General features: G+C 41.3%; 1 long non-coding RNA gene across 3 annotated transcripts; it reads right to left on the bottom strand.

Moving 5' to 3' along the window:
• Positions 1-1,750: 1,750 nt before the first annotated feature.
• LOC132649532 (uncharacterized) lies at positions 1,751-11,181 on the bottom strand. Of its 3 annotated transcripts, none has more exons than XR_009588019.1 (4): positions 11,048-11,181; positions 9,934-10,112; positions 8,797-8,874; positions 1,751-2,143 (listed from the first exon to the last, which is right to left on the bottom strand). It is a non-coding gene; the product is annotated as an uncharacterized LOC132649532 (long non-coding RNA). The 3 variants fall into 3 exon arrangements; XR_009588018.1 differs by lacking the exon at positions 1,751-2,143 and adding an exon at positions 5,379-5,619; XR_009588017.1 differs by lacking the exon at positions 1,751-2,143 and having other exon boundaries at positions 8,708-8,874.
• Positions 11,182-12,828: the final 1,647 nt, after the last annotated feature.

Raw genomic sequence — 12,828 nt, 5'->3', positions numbered from 1 at the left:
TTCTTTCTTTCTTTCTTTCTTTCTTTCTTTCTTTCTACTGCACAACAGGCAATTGTGATTCAGGTGTATTTGTTTATTCTGGTAGAAAAAAAATCCTTCCATAGAAACAAAAGTGCCAGTATAAAGAGCTTACACAAAACTAACACCACCCTACTCTGCCCGCGTCTTGCATGGACTATAGGGGTCCCACTCAGGGACTGCCCATCAGACCTCCTTTGTCTCCGTTCAGAAAGGCATCTCGCAGATTGTGATACTCCTCCATGTTTTAAGACACCATCTGTCTAGGCAAGGAGCTGGGTGTCAAGAAAGACATCAGGATTGTAGATGTTTCTTATGTGGCCACTCAGAAAATCATTTCAGTGTTAGAGTATTCACCAGTATGTCTTCCTTCCAGTTCTGGGTTTTTTACCTGTCTCCCTGTTTTCATTGTAAAACATGGTGTCACAGGGTAAGCTATCTTCCTGTTTCTCAAAATAACTATGTATTTGGGCAAAATTTATAACGTTGGGTTCTACTTTTAGCCAGGAAATGCAAACAAAACCCGGAGACTGCTTGTTCCTTGACCCCAAATTCATTCCATGTTGCTATAGCATCACTCCTGAGAAAATGGGCAGCCCATTTTCCTCCCCATTGACACACTCAATGGGCTTTTGTCAGCTCTTGAATTATAGCATTAAAATTTAAACACTAGAGATTTAATGGGGGATTATTATGACACGCCAGTGCATTCCTTCTGTTGCCATTAGCAACTGCCCCAAGGATGAGAAAACTATTTTTAAAAGCTGCTATTTAAAAAAATAAATAAATAAAATGAAAGACATAAAAAGGAAAGAATGGACAAAGGAATGAGAGGAAGAAAGAAAGAAAGGTGTACCTTCTTTCATTTTTAGAGTTACATAAGCTGAGTTGTGTGTATGTGTGTGTGTGTGTGCATATATTAACATGAGTGGAATACCCCAAGCTAATGATGCAAAGGTTCCACACTTACTTCATCCCATAGTTGAAATACCTTATAAAAACAAATGATCTTTTCATAAGACCCCAAAAGATGAAGTTCAATCTGCTGCTCCCAAACGGATGTCTGAAAGACATGTACAGTGACAGTGATGATGCTGTCACTTAGATCTTCCAAGGTGCTACTACAGTAAAAGAGTCTGAGAGTAGAGAGGTCTGTCTGTCTGTCTGTCTGGTATGGTAGTGATGGGGGTTGTTCCAGAAAGAAATCTGAGGAGATCAGTTCCTGATACCCCATGAGTGGAAGGCACAGCTGCTTGTTAGAATGTTGTTTCTTTATTGGCCATATCATTTTATTTCAGAAGAAACTGAAAATAAATAACGGAAGCAAGATGGTTCTAAGCTTTTGTTTAATTATATGATCAGAGAAGTTTCTATATAATTTTGTAACTACATTTTTTTTCAACCAGGCTTTAATTTCCTTGTCATTCTTAATCTCCATTCCTAGGCTAAAACCAACCCTGGGTTTGTCTCCATGATCACATCTTCCTGTTTGTCATCAGAGATCACTGTTGCTCTTCCAGCTAACAAAGAAAATATAGGCTATCTTCTGTATGTTTTTTCTGGTCAGTGCTTTTCAAAATGCTGTTCATTTGTTTCAAGATTTTAATTGCCCTTTTGTATGAACAAATGCAGCTTCACTGTGGGAACAAAACAAAACGAGCAACAGAAAATAAATCAGTGAACAATTCTGTGAACTTGACCACAGAGATAATATCTGTTAACCTAAGTGGGACTCTATATATCACAATGAAAGCAAGACTTTTTTCACTGAAGATGCCCAGGTGCCCTGTCCTTTCTGAGGGGCCAGTGCCACTTCCAGACCCCTGGGTTTCTTTTCAGCAAACTCTACACAGAACTTTATGCATGCTACATTTTATGACATTTTCAGCAGGTTGCTTTCCATATAATCACAAATATTGAAATCTGTATAAGCTGCAGCAGCTGAACTGGGGAACTTAGTAGGGCCTACCATCTTGTGAGAGTAGGAATTTGAAGACTTGAAGAAGGAGAATGAGGCATTTGCCTCAAAGTGGCCTTCAGAGAGCACACTGCTGTTCTGGTTTGGATATGAGTTGTTGGTCAAGGCAAAAGATGAAACACATTTTGATTTTCACTTTACAGAAGTCTGAGAAAACAAAAAATAGTATAAAAATAAGAGTTATTAATAATACTTCTGTCTGCCATGGTTTGCATTAAGCTGCAAATGATTTCCCAAATTCACAAATGAGATATTTTTAGGAAGTTCATTGTTCTTTACTTCCAAGCCATTTTACAGTACATTTCTTTGCAATTAAGACTCCATGCACATATGTGAATGTCCTTAGACTCCACAGTACTAAAGGTTTTGCTTAGGTCAAAACAACATAAATACAAATGTCAAGACACTATTTAGATCAGTTACGTCAACCTAACACATCTGGGAAGAGAGATTCTCAACTGAATCTTTCAGATTGGTTTTTCTTGATGGCTAATTGATATAAGAAGTCCCAGCCCACTGTGGGTGGTTCTTTCCCTAGGCAGGCGAGTAAGCCAGTAAGCAGCTTCATGGTATCTGCTTCCATTGCTGTTTAAGCTTCTGCCCCAACTTCAATGCTAGATGAGGAACAGCAAGAGCAAGCCAAATAGTCCCTTTCCTCCCAAGTCGCTTTAATCACAGTGTTTATGACAGCAAACCAGAAACCAGGGCAGTCATACCTCTGAATACATCATCCTCACCCAGCAAGGAGGCTTGTAGGGCCCATCTTACTTTGCTAGTTACTGAGATTCTGGTCAGAGAGACTTGGGGGATTCCATGGATGAGATGTTTAGTTTTGCCAGAAGTCTAGTGGCAAGCAATGTTTTCTTTTCTCTTTTTCAGTACCAGGATTCAGTCTGTACCCCGTGCATACCAGGCAAACAGTCTAACACTGAGTATAGCCACATTGTTCTTTTAATCTTTCGTTTTGACACAGGGGCTAACTTGCCCCACCTGACTTCCGACGTGTAAGCCTCCAACTTCACTACTAATTTTTAAAACCCACCGTTAGCAAGGGTTGTGTCTATCAGCCACATGAGAAAGGTGGAGGACTCAGGGCTGCCTCTGATTTCCAGAGTCATCAATGGACTGGCATGCAAACTCAAAGGTCCATTATGATCATGGGTTCCATTACCATTTTTCAGCTCGGCACATCTGTGGAAAGGGAATCCACTCAGACTCAGCAGCCGCAAGAATCCTGCTTGAGCTGGTTCAAATGGCTTAGCTCATTAGTTTGCCTTCTCTGTTATAAAAACACAACCCAAGTCCAATTCGCTAAAGCCTAATGTCTGTTCAACCTAGGAGATTCAACAAGGTCTTGGCTTCCAGCCAACAGGCTCATCACTGTAAGGAGCCTTGTACACGTGACTGGTTGTCTCTTTTGAGGACAGGGGGACCTCTCCATCCATCAGCTGCAGTCAAGGCCGAGAGGAAACGGTAATCAGAGGTTATCAAAAGTAAGCAGGCCTCTCTGGGCGAGCAGTGCGTGGCACTCGGCTTGTGTAGGATTTGAACGGGTGCTGGGGCAAGTCTCAAACCAAAGAACTTGTGCTGCTCTTGGCCTACCCTAGACACTGTGCTCAACAGCAAGGCCCCCATCCTGGCACCATTTATCACATCTCAGTTTTCTTAGCCATAGCTTGGTGCCTTTTGGCTGGATCCTGAAAGCTTACTTCCCGTTGTGGAAGAAGTTAGATCATGACCTCTCGCACAAGCTTTCTTTTCCTTTGCTGTTTCAGGTTGTGTGTTTATTTTGAGACAGGTGTTCCCTTTGTAGGCAGAACTGCTGCAGCACTTCCTACACAGGCCACAGTGGCCTGAAGCTTGTAGCCATCCTCCTGCATCTTTCTCCCAAACACTGGGCTGCTGGGATCATACCAACATGCTTCCATCACAACGTTAATGTAATCTTCCTCAGGAAAGTTAGCTGGAAGCGGAGCCTATTGAACCTAACTAAGTGTTTGATAATCCTTAGTTATGCCGTGCAGCCAGTGCAGCTGTTCCTAAGGGACAGAGAGAAGTCTGAGAGGAGTTCAGGAGGAGACTAAGACCAGGGCACAGGTGCATGTTTGTTTCCTTAGAACTAGAGGTTCACTTATTCTGTTTCTACCCAAGCTTATCCAAAAAAAAAAAAAAAAAAAAAGGAACAAAGGGATTTTCTTTCCACAAAATTAAAATATTCCATAGTCTTTTTGTTTGTGATCTTAAATACAGGACATTTTTTAAAAAGAGTTTTTGTGATAGCATCTCATAGAACTATATCCATATGTTTGTAATTATAATTTTGAGATTGTGGTTAACCACCATTCTTAGAATGGTGAGCCTTTCCCAAGACGCCATTGGTTATTATAACTTCATAAAAAAAATTGACAAGCTTGAACTGGTAGCATCATAAATGCTACAGAGCCTTGGTTAGCCTTCTATGGAATCTACTTTATAGTTAAGCAATGTAATTGATATCGTATGATCACAACTTAACATACCCAATTCCAACATGCAATATGTTTAGCAAAAGTCTGTGTCATTGCTACATGGCATCGTTTATATTTCTTGTCATTTCTTCTTAGCAACAAAGTATCTTAAATTGTATTAATCTTCTCTGGGGGACTGTTAGATCCTTAGGACCTTAATAGATTTTGTCAGTCAAATATTATCTGATCGGAGATCAAACCAAAAGAAAACTACTTTTCCTGGTGAAAGTTAATCAGATCATCAAAATGCTAGTCAGAGATTTAAAGGGCTACGGACATCAAAATTATGTGACACTGTTTTAATAACAAAAGAAAAGTGGCAGGCAGATTTTAATGAACTACATCTTTTAGTGATGAAATTATAAAGTTTAAAGTTGAAAATTTAGTGGATAATCAGATTAGCACACATCAAAGTGTCAGTAAGGAAAATGAAATGCTCCTAAAAACAGAAACAGGCCAGGTGTGCTGGCTGGCACACGCCTTTAATCTCACCAGAGGCAGTCAGATCTCTGTGAGTTCGAGGCCAGCCTGGTCTACCAACCGAGGTCCAGGACCGCCAGGGCTACACAGAGAAACTCTGTCTCAAAAATCAAAACAAAGCAAAACAAAACAACAAATACAAAAGTGGGCGGGCAAAATGGCTCAGCAAGTAAAAAGGTTTCTGCCCAGACTAAGTTCTATGTCTGCAGCCCACACATAAGGAAAGAACAGGCCCTTCAAGTTATCCTCTAATCTTCATACACTTAGTCCCTGGCACACAAGAGCACATATACAGTAAATACAAATAAAAGAATAGTTTAATTAAAAACTCAACAGAGAGAAATTAAAATTACTAAACTTAAAAAAAAAAAAAGCTGTTGTAAGTGTATGGGTGTTTCACCTGCATGCATGCCTGTGAATCATGTGTGTGCTTTGTGTGAATAATGTTTGTGCCCAGCACAGAACAGTCCCAGGTTTGCTGAGACGTATAACAGACACGTGTAAGCCACCATATAGGTGCTTGGAATAGAGACTGGGTCTTCTAGAAGGGCAGCCGGTGTTCTTAAATGCTGAGCCATCTCTCCATTTCCCACTGAGCAGTTTTTAAGCGATCCGAAGGAGAAGCGTTCGGTTTTTCTGTTTACAAACAGAAGTTTTGGTTTATTAGTTTACAAAGAATGGAAACTTCAGAGTAGACCTCATCTTTTAAAAGTTAATGACAAAACTTTTCCAGAACTCATAACTAAATCAATATGAATCCGTAACTGTCTGTAACTCCAGTTTCAGAAGATCTGACAGCCTCTTCTGGCTTCCATTGGCACCAGACATGCATGTAATGCATATACATATGTGTAGACAAAACACTCATATACATAAAATAAAATAAACTCATCTTTAAAAAAAAACTTTAAAAGACATAAAGAACTGCACCCACCATTTTCTGTTATTTGAATTGCCGTAGTTTTTTTTTTTTTAATCCTTCATACCAATCCCTTTTTTATGATCAGAGTGAATGTTCTTTAACCTAATCCTAATACATAACCGTAATTATCTCCTGGATATAAATTTGAGAAGTGGAGCAGTATTGAAGTCAGCGTGTCTAAGAGGTCGCATGGACTTTCAGTGTGTCTGCCCCTCTAGGTCTGCGCCAGGACTCTTCCTCCCCGTGCAGCTTGGTATCAATGATGAGTCTAGTAATAGCAGTGAACTTAGGCAAGTGGCAAATCCACATACGACTCCCTCGTCACTGTTCCTCGCTCTTACTTCCCGTTTGTAATCATCAACATGTAACTGATTGGCTGTGTCACCAACTATTGCTGATAACTAGTAAGAACAAAGATGGGAAGTGACATCTGGGGGCAAAGAAGTCAATTCTAATTAAAGATAAATTTAAAGCAACCATATTCCATAAGATTCCAGGGACTGTTTTATCAATAAGACCCAAGTCTGCTGATGCAATGAAAAGAGAATAGTCAGAGACCAAAGTGTTACTTGGAATTAAAAATGTACTTCTAGAAATATATATATTTATGTGTGTGTGTGTGTGTGTGTGTTTGATTTGATGTAGATGGTTGCTTGTTTGCATGTATGTAGGTGCCCCGTGGTGCCAATGGGTAATAGAGAGTGATGGAAAGAATTCCTGGAAACAGATGGAAATAGTACATGAACCATCTTCCAGTCCAGAATTAAGAATACTTTAAAGCCAGGACAGCCACTGCTACACAGAGAAACCTTGTCTCAAAAACACAGAAACAAAAATGGAAAACTGTAAAGCCATACTATGAACATGAACTTAGTCACAGAGGGACTGAGAAAGGGAGTGGCTGGAGTAGAAGATCTAGCAGTTGATCTGAGAAGTCGATCGAGTTAGGTGAGTAACTTTCAGGGCTGAGGAGGTGTCTCCATGTGTCAAGCCCGCACTGTGCAGGCCTGAGGACGCCAGTACAGATGTGTGGCACCCACGGACAAGGCAGGTGTGGCTGACTACAAAGTTTATAACCTCAGCACTGGAAGCTGAAGATGGAAGATCCCTGGATTTTCTGGTCAGCCTTTGTCACCGAAAGAGCAGGTTTCAAGTTCAGTGAGAAACAATGTGTCAAAAATCAAGGGAAAACCCTTGCACAGATGTAGCCCATGGCAGTTCAGTGTCCAGGTGGGTTCCATAGTAATGGGAACAGGGACTGCTTCTGACATGAACTGATTGGCCTGCTCTTTGGTCACCTCCCTCTGAGGGGGGAGCAGCCTTACCAGGCCACAGAGGAGGACAATGCAGCCACTCCTGATGAGACCTAACAGACTAGAATCAGAAGGAAGAAAAAGAAACCCTCTCCTACCAGTGGACTTGGGGAGGGGCATGTGTGGAGAAGGGAGAGGAAGAGAGGGATTGGGAGAGGAGGAGGGAGGGAAGTAGAGGGGAGATACGAAGTAGATAAATTGTAATTAAAAATAAAATTAAATTAAAATTAAAAAAAAAATCAAGGGAAAAGTCAACTCCAGGCCTCCACATACATGTACATGGGTAATGAGCCCACAACACACAAGTACTCATAACCCTCATTCAAGCCTCAAAATAAGAAGTAAAAATGCAAAGAGGCGAATTTTAGATAATGCAAGTGGCAGTTATTTGCATATTAATGTATTATGCTGCACACAACACACTCTACAGTTTTAGATATATAATTCGTGTCTATGAAATAATAACAGTGAAATGCAATATACGATTATATGCATCTAAATATTTTAACAGAAATCCAAGCAGGCATATCTATCTTACACATATAAACATGTGAGTATATTCATGTATGCATATTACATGTGTGAACATGCTATATAATATCAATTTTATTTTCTCTTTCATAAGACATATTTGGACACCACATACATGTGAGAAGTCAAAATGTGGAAGTTTACACAGGCTGGAAGTGTGGTGAACACAGGGGTTCTTATGTACTTTTGGTTCCATGATGACAGAGAGGCAATGCTTTGGGAATAGACAAGGGACAGATAATGGTCATCTGGGAAGCACAGTTTTTCCAGTGTCTTCAGCGGTTGGTGTGAATCCGGATCTGCAGGGACTCTGCTGAGTTTTTCATTTCATCTCAACCCAAAGTCCCTTTCCTGTGGTTTCGGGACTGACTAGTGGGCTTTCTTCCTTTGCATGTCAAACTCCCTGGAATGCTTCTGGGTTTTCATTGTTATGCAACTTGGGTGTTTGCACATGGTTTTGCCTTAAAGACATGCACTTCTCAGAAATGTAAATGCTCAAATGGTGCTCTGAAGACTCTTAAAATATTGCCCCAAACACCACTGAAACATCCCAGAAGTGCCCAGACTGGTTCTTATGTATTCAACCACAGAGACTGGGAAAAGCCATTTTAGCTAAAGTCTCACTTTTCAGTGACCAGAAGTCAGGTGGGAGTTACACATCATTCCTGACAAAAATCAGGATAACCCAACATTTTGACTCCCCAAATGGGGATTAGGCTATGGAGAAAATAAAAATATTAAAGGAAATGACCCTGATAAATATTGACTTGCTGGCAAGTTTGGATCTCTTCATGCTAACTAAAAATATGAGGTTTCTTAGTGACACTTGACCTATGAAGTCATCTCCAATAATATTATAATACACTGGACAAGAACTGCAAAACAAATGAATGCCCCAGTGAAGCCAAGGTATTACAACAGCGTTTGACTAACTTTCTCCATATTATGCTTTCCCTTGCCAATCGCCACTCGCCTCCGCAGCATGGAGTTTCTGGTTTGTAGGAATTTCAGTATGTTCATGTCATGAACTTACAGGATAACACTTACTGTGAAGAGTAAATAAAAACAAGATGCAATGCTGGAGCAACATTTGAGCTCAGAGAGGAGAAGTACCACGTGGAAGGCCTGAGAGCGGGAGAGAAACAAGAGATGAGCATTGCTTGCCTCGCCCTTAAATGCTACCGCAAGATTCTAATTTCTGTGTGTCAGCTCATTTCTGGATTCTCGTAAACACAAGTCAAAGTCGGAGGCTCCCCTGAGATTCTTCTTTCTAATCTCGAACTGGCCTAGATTCATTGCATCAATATATGCTGCAGGAGAGGACAGTTAATACAGTACTGTGCCCAGCACAGGCGTGGCTCCCATTCGAGACACTACCAGTGGGTACACTGTTACTGAATGCAAGACGTTACATGGAAAACGTTACTTCTTAGAACCAGGTGTGAGACACACAAGAATCCTGTCTCCAAGACCGAGTGAGTCCCCCTGTGCTCAGAGGGAATTACAGCTCAGCCAAGGAAAAGACCCTTTAGTAAGAAATGCGTTTAGGGGGGCTGGAGAGATGGCTCAGAGGTTAAGAGCTCTGACTGTTCTTCCTGAGGACCTGGGTTCAATTCCCAGTACCTACATGGCAGCTCGCAACTGTCTGTAATTCCAAGATCTGACACCATCACACAGACATACATGCAGGCAAAATACCAAAGAACATAAAATAAAATAAAAAAAAAAGAAATGCATTTAGGAATGCAGAAGTGGAGCTAGATGGAAGAAGTGCTGTCTGTTCCTATAGAACTAAGTCTCGAACTTTAGAACGTAATGAACCTCTTACAGACTCTCCTTTCCATCCAGGGTGGGGATTTTCTTAAAGAACTGGAGAGCAGGCCCCTTTGAGATAAACCAGCCACCATCTAATTGATTCAGGATGCTTTTATTGCTGTTGTTGAGGTTCAGGAAAACTATCTGTGCATGAAGTAGAAAGCTCTATACAACTTAAGAGTTCCTGCCAACTGGATATAATACATATTTCAAAAATGCCATCAACTTCATCTGCATCAAAATTCTCACCTTATCAAGTCCTGACCAAATAACTCTTAGTTTTTTATCACTGAGAAGGACCCCAGCACAATACTTCTCTTCAGATATTAAGGTGATAAAATGGTGGTTTGGTTGACTGATTGAACTCACTTTGTAACCAGTTGTGGTTTTATAGAGCCGTGATTTTGGCTTCAAAAGCCTTTCTTCTTTTCCAGTTCGGTTAATGATTCATTTTAGGGCCAGGAGAAGGCAGTAGGCTGGAGCGCCACATGTCAGTGTTTTAGCAATATTTCCCATTGGAATCCTGAACGAACTCACTGAATGAACAACTGATAAGCAAGAGGAGAAAGAAAGGTTAAAACCCAAAACACCCACGCAAGTGAGCCTGGCACCTCAGTGTCTTCAGTGCGGCTTAATATGAAACACTTCCTGACCCGGTCACCTCCGCCTCAACAGGGGTCCCTGAAGCGGAGTCCAGAACTCCTAACAGTCTTCTTGCTCCTCTGTACAATAAGACCAAGTTCAACGAGCCCGAAGGAACCGCTCTTCCGGCTCTGCCGCTTCCCCGCACCTCTTCCTCCTTCTCCTCATTAAATCTGGGGCTCAGGAAAATTTAGATCTGGTCCTTCCATATAACTATATGGTATCCTATATGTCTAATTAGCTCTGTGTACCCGAATCTTGGTTTAAAAACCCGAGAGGAACTCGGCATCTCTAGCCCTTTCGAGCTAAATGTATTCTACCATTGAAAAAGGAAAAGGCGCCTCTAGGCTCCTGATTTGGATACCGAATTAAACTGTCTGGGTTATAAACCGGCTACAGACTGAGCTCCTAATGGAAACAGCCAGTGACCCTTGGCTGCAGCCGCACTTGCAGTTCCCGCTATAGTATTCAGTTACGGCTCCCCTCCCCGGCCGGCATCTGCCTGTTATGTAACTGTGACTGTTGCTGGATTACTTAATCCCTTCGCCTAACCCTAATTGCACAGAATGCTTGCGGCTTCTGTAACTACTGGTTCTCTCCAGCGACACGCTCCAAGGGTAGATGTGGCTGCCACCGCCAAACCCTGCTCTCGCTGATTTAAAATAACACAGTCGTGTGTAACTTGCAAATGCCACCCTTTGTGGAACACATTATTTCTGCTTTTCCTTCTGTTGCTAGCTGGCAAGGAATTCCTGCCCAAAATGACCTAACACTAGGAAAAATTCTAGCAAATAATAAAATTGTCCCGTCCAGGTACAGTACATACTGTCCTCTGACTTACCACACAGACAAAGTGAGGCGGCGTCTGGACAGACCCGGGAAAAAGTCACAGCGAGATGATTCACCTTAAATACAAGCCTTACATCGAATTAGGAGCCTCAGCTTCCAACGCACGCGCACAAGCCTGAAAACCCTTTAATCCACCCACAGAACAGTGATCCCAGTGCTTGGGTGGTAGAGACAGGAGGATCAGGAGTTCTAGGTCACCATTAACTACAAGGGGAGTTTGAGGCCAGCCTTGGCAACAAGAGACTTCAGTCTTGTTCAAAAGGGAAGAAAATGAAATTTAAGGGAACCCAACATACAAATACTTTGTATAACATGGTGCTATTTTCATTTCTACATTGTATAATTTCTTCCATCACAATGGACCATCACGTCTGCACTAAGATTTCCTTCTATAATTAAGTTTTTAGCTCATGTTCAGTCAAAAAGCTATTCCATATAACCCAAAAGGTTCCCTGCGTCCCGCCAGCTCACTATTAGGTTGCCATCTACCGACTAGCAACACCATTGTCTTGTAGCCTCCTTCTGCAACAGTGGCTCCCAGATTATGTCACTTAAATGTTTCCTAGAAAGATAATCATGCTCTATACTAGCTGCTGATCACTTGATCCTAAGCGGTAAAAGATTATTATATCACCCTTAAGCATACTGATATACAGCAGATTATTTAATATACAATAAAACATTTTCTACTTTTATTGAATTAGACAATTTACACTCTAAAAAAGTCTACACTGTCCTGAAGAGCCTGAGGTCCCCAGCCTCTATAATGTCAATGGGCTTTCTTGCCACAGTCTACTGGGCTTCTGACCCACATGACAGTGTTTCTCTGAATAGAATCCAACACAATGTCTCGCAATATAATCTTTCCAGAGGTGGAGGAGGACACTTGGTATTATGATCTGCCTATGGCAATCCCCTGCCAATTAAATGCTTATGTGGTGGAGGGTGAGTATTCAGAGAACCTGCTTTAAGAGCCCCTGGGGACTGGATTGTGAGTGTCTGCAGCAGGCCAATCTTAGTGGCCTTGGGAGCTACCAACTGAATCTGGCCCCTGAAACTGCCGAGACAATTTCTGCACCTTTCTTTCTTGGGACTCAGTATGATTGCTTAGAGATTTCCGAGTGTCGGTTCAACTAAAGTCGTTTAAGAAATGCCAGGCTTCGCTGCAGTGCTATGGCAGATTATACTTGGACTATCATAAAGTGAATGAAATAACAATTGATTTTAAAATATGTCTTAGTAAACTTCCCCATAACTATTACACATTCATTCTGTTTTTCATGTTGTTATATTCCCTGATGAACTGTAGTTCTTATGTTTTGTTAAACCAGCTAGAATATTATAATCTAAATCCATTTTCAAAGTCCTACCATTTCATAAATTAAATGGCATGCCTAGAAAGTGGGATTAAATATAAAACATGTCATTCTATTTGCTAGGGAAAAATTGATCCCTGAAAGAGAGTAAACAGAACCTATACAGGGATCATGATTTATTGCCAACAAAAGGAAGTTGACCTCAGTAGGTCTAGATGCCTGACAGACAGTTCTGTTTAATCACAGTTGCCCCGTGCTAGCCTTGGAACTGGTACCAGCATGGCATTCTTTGTTTTATGCCCCATACTAGACTCAGAAGTTGGCAATTGCTGTCCATACACTGACACCGTAAAAGATGCATGGGAAAGAAGCTTCCAGAAATTTAAAAAAAATTGCATTCTAGAGAAATCCAGACAATCGGTTATAAGAATGATTCCTCCATCCCATAGCTGCCCCT

This window comes from Meriones unguiculatus, chromosome 20 (genome assembly GCF_030254825.1).
Source record: "Meriones unguiculatus strain TT.TT164.6M chromosome 20, Bangor_MerUng_6.1, whole genome shotgun sequence".
NCBI classification, from domain to species: Eukaryota; Metazoa; Chordata; class Mammalia; order Rodentia; family Muridae; genus Meriones; species Meriones unguiculatus.
Note: the sequence above shows the minus strand (reverse complement) of the source record. Positions and strands in the feature narration are given on the sequence as shown.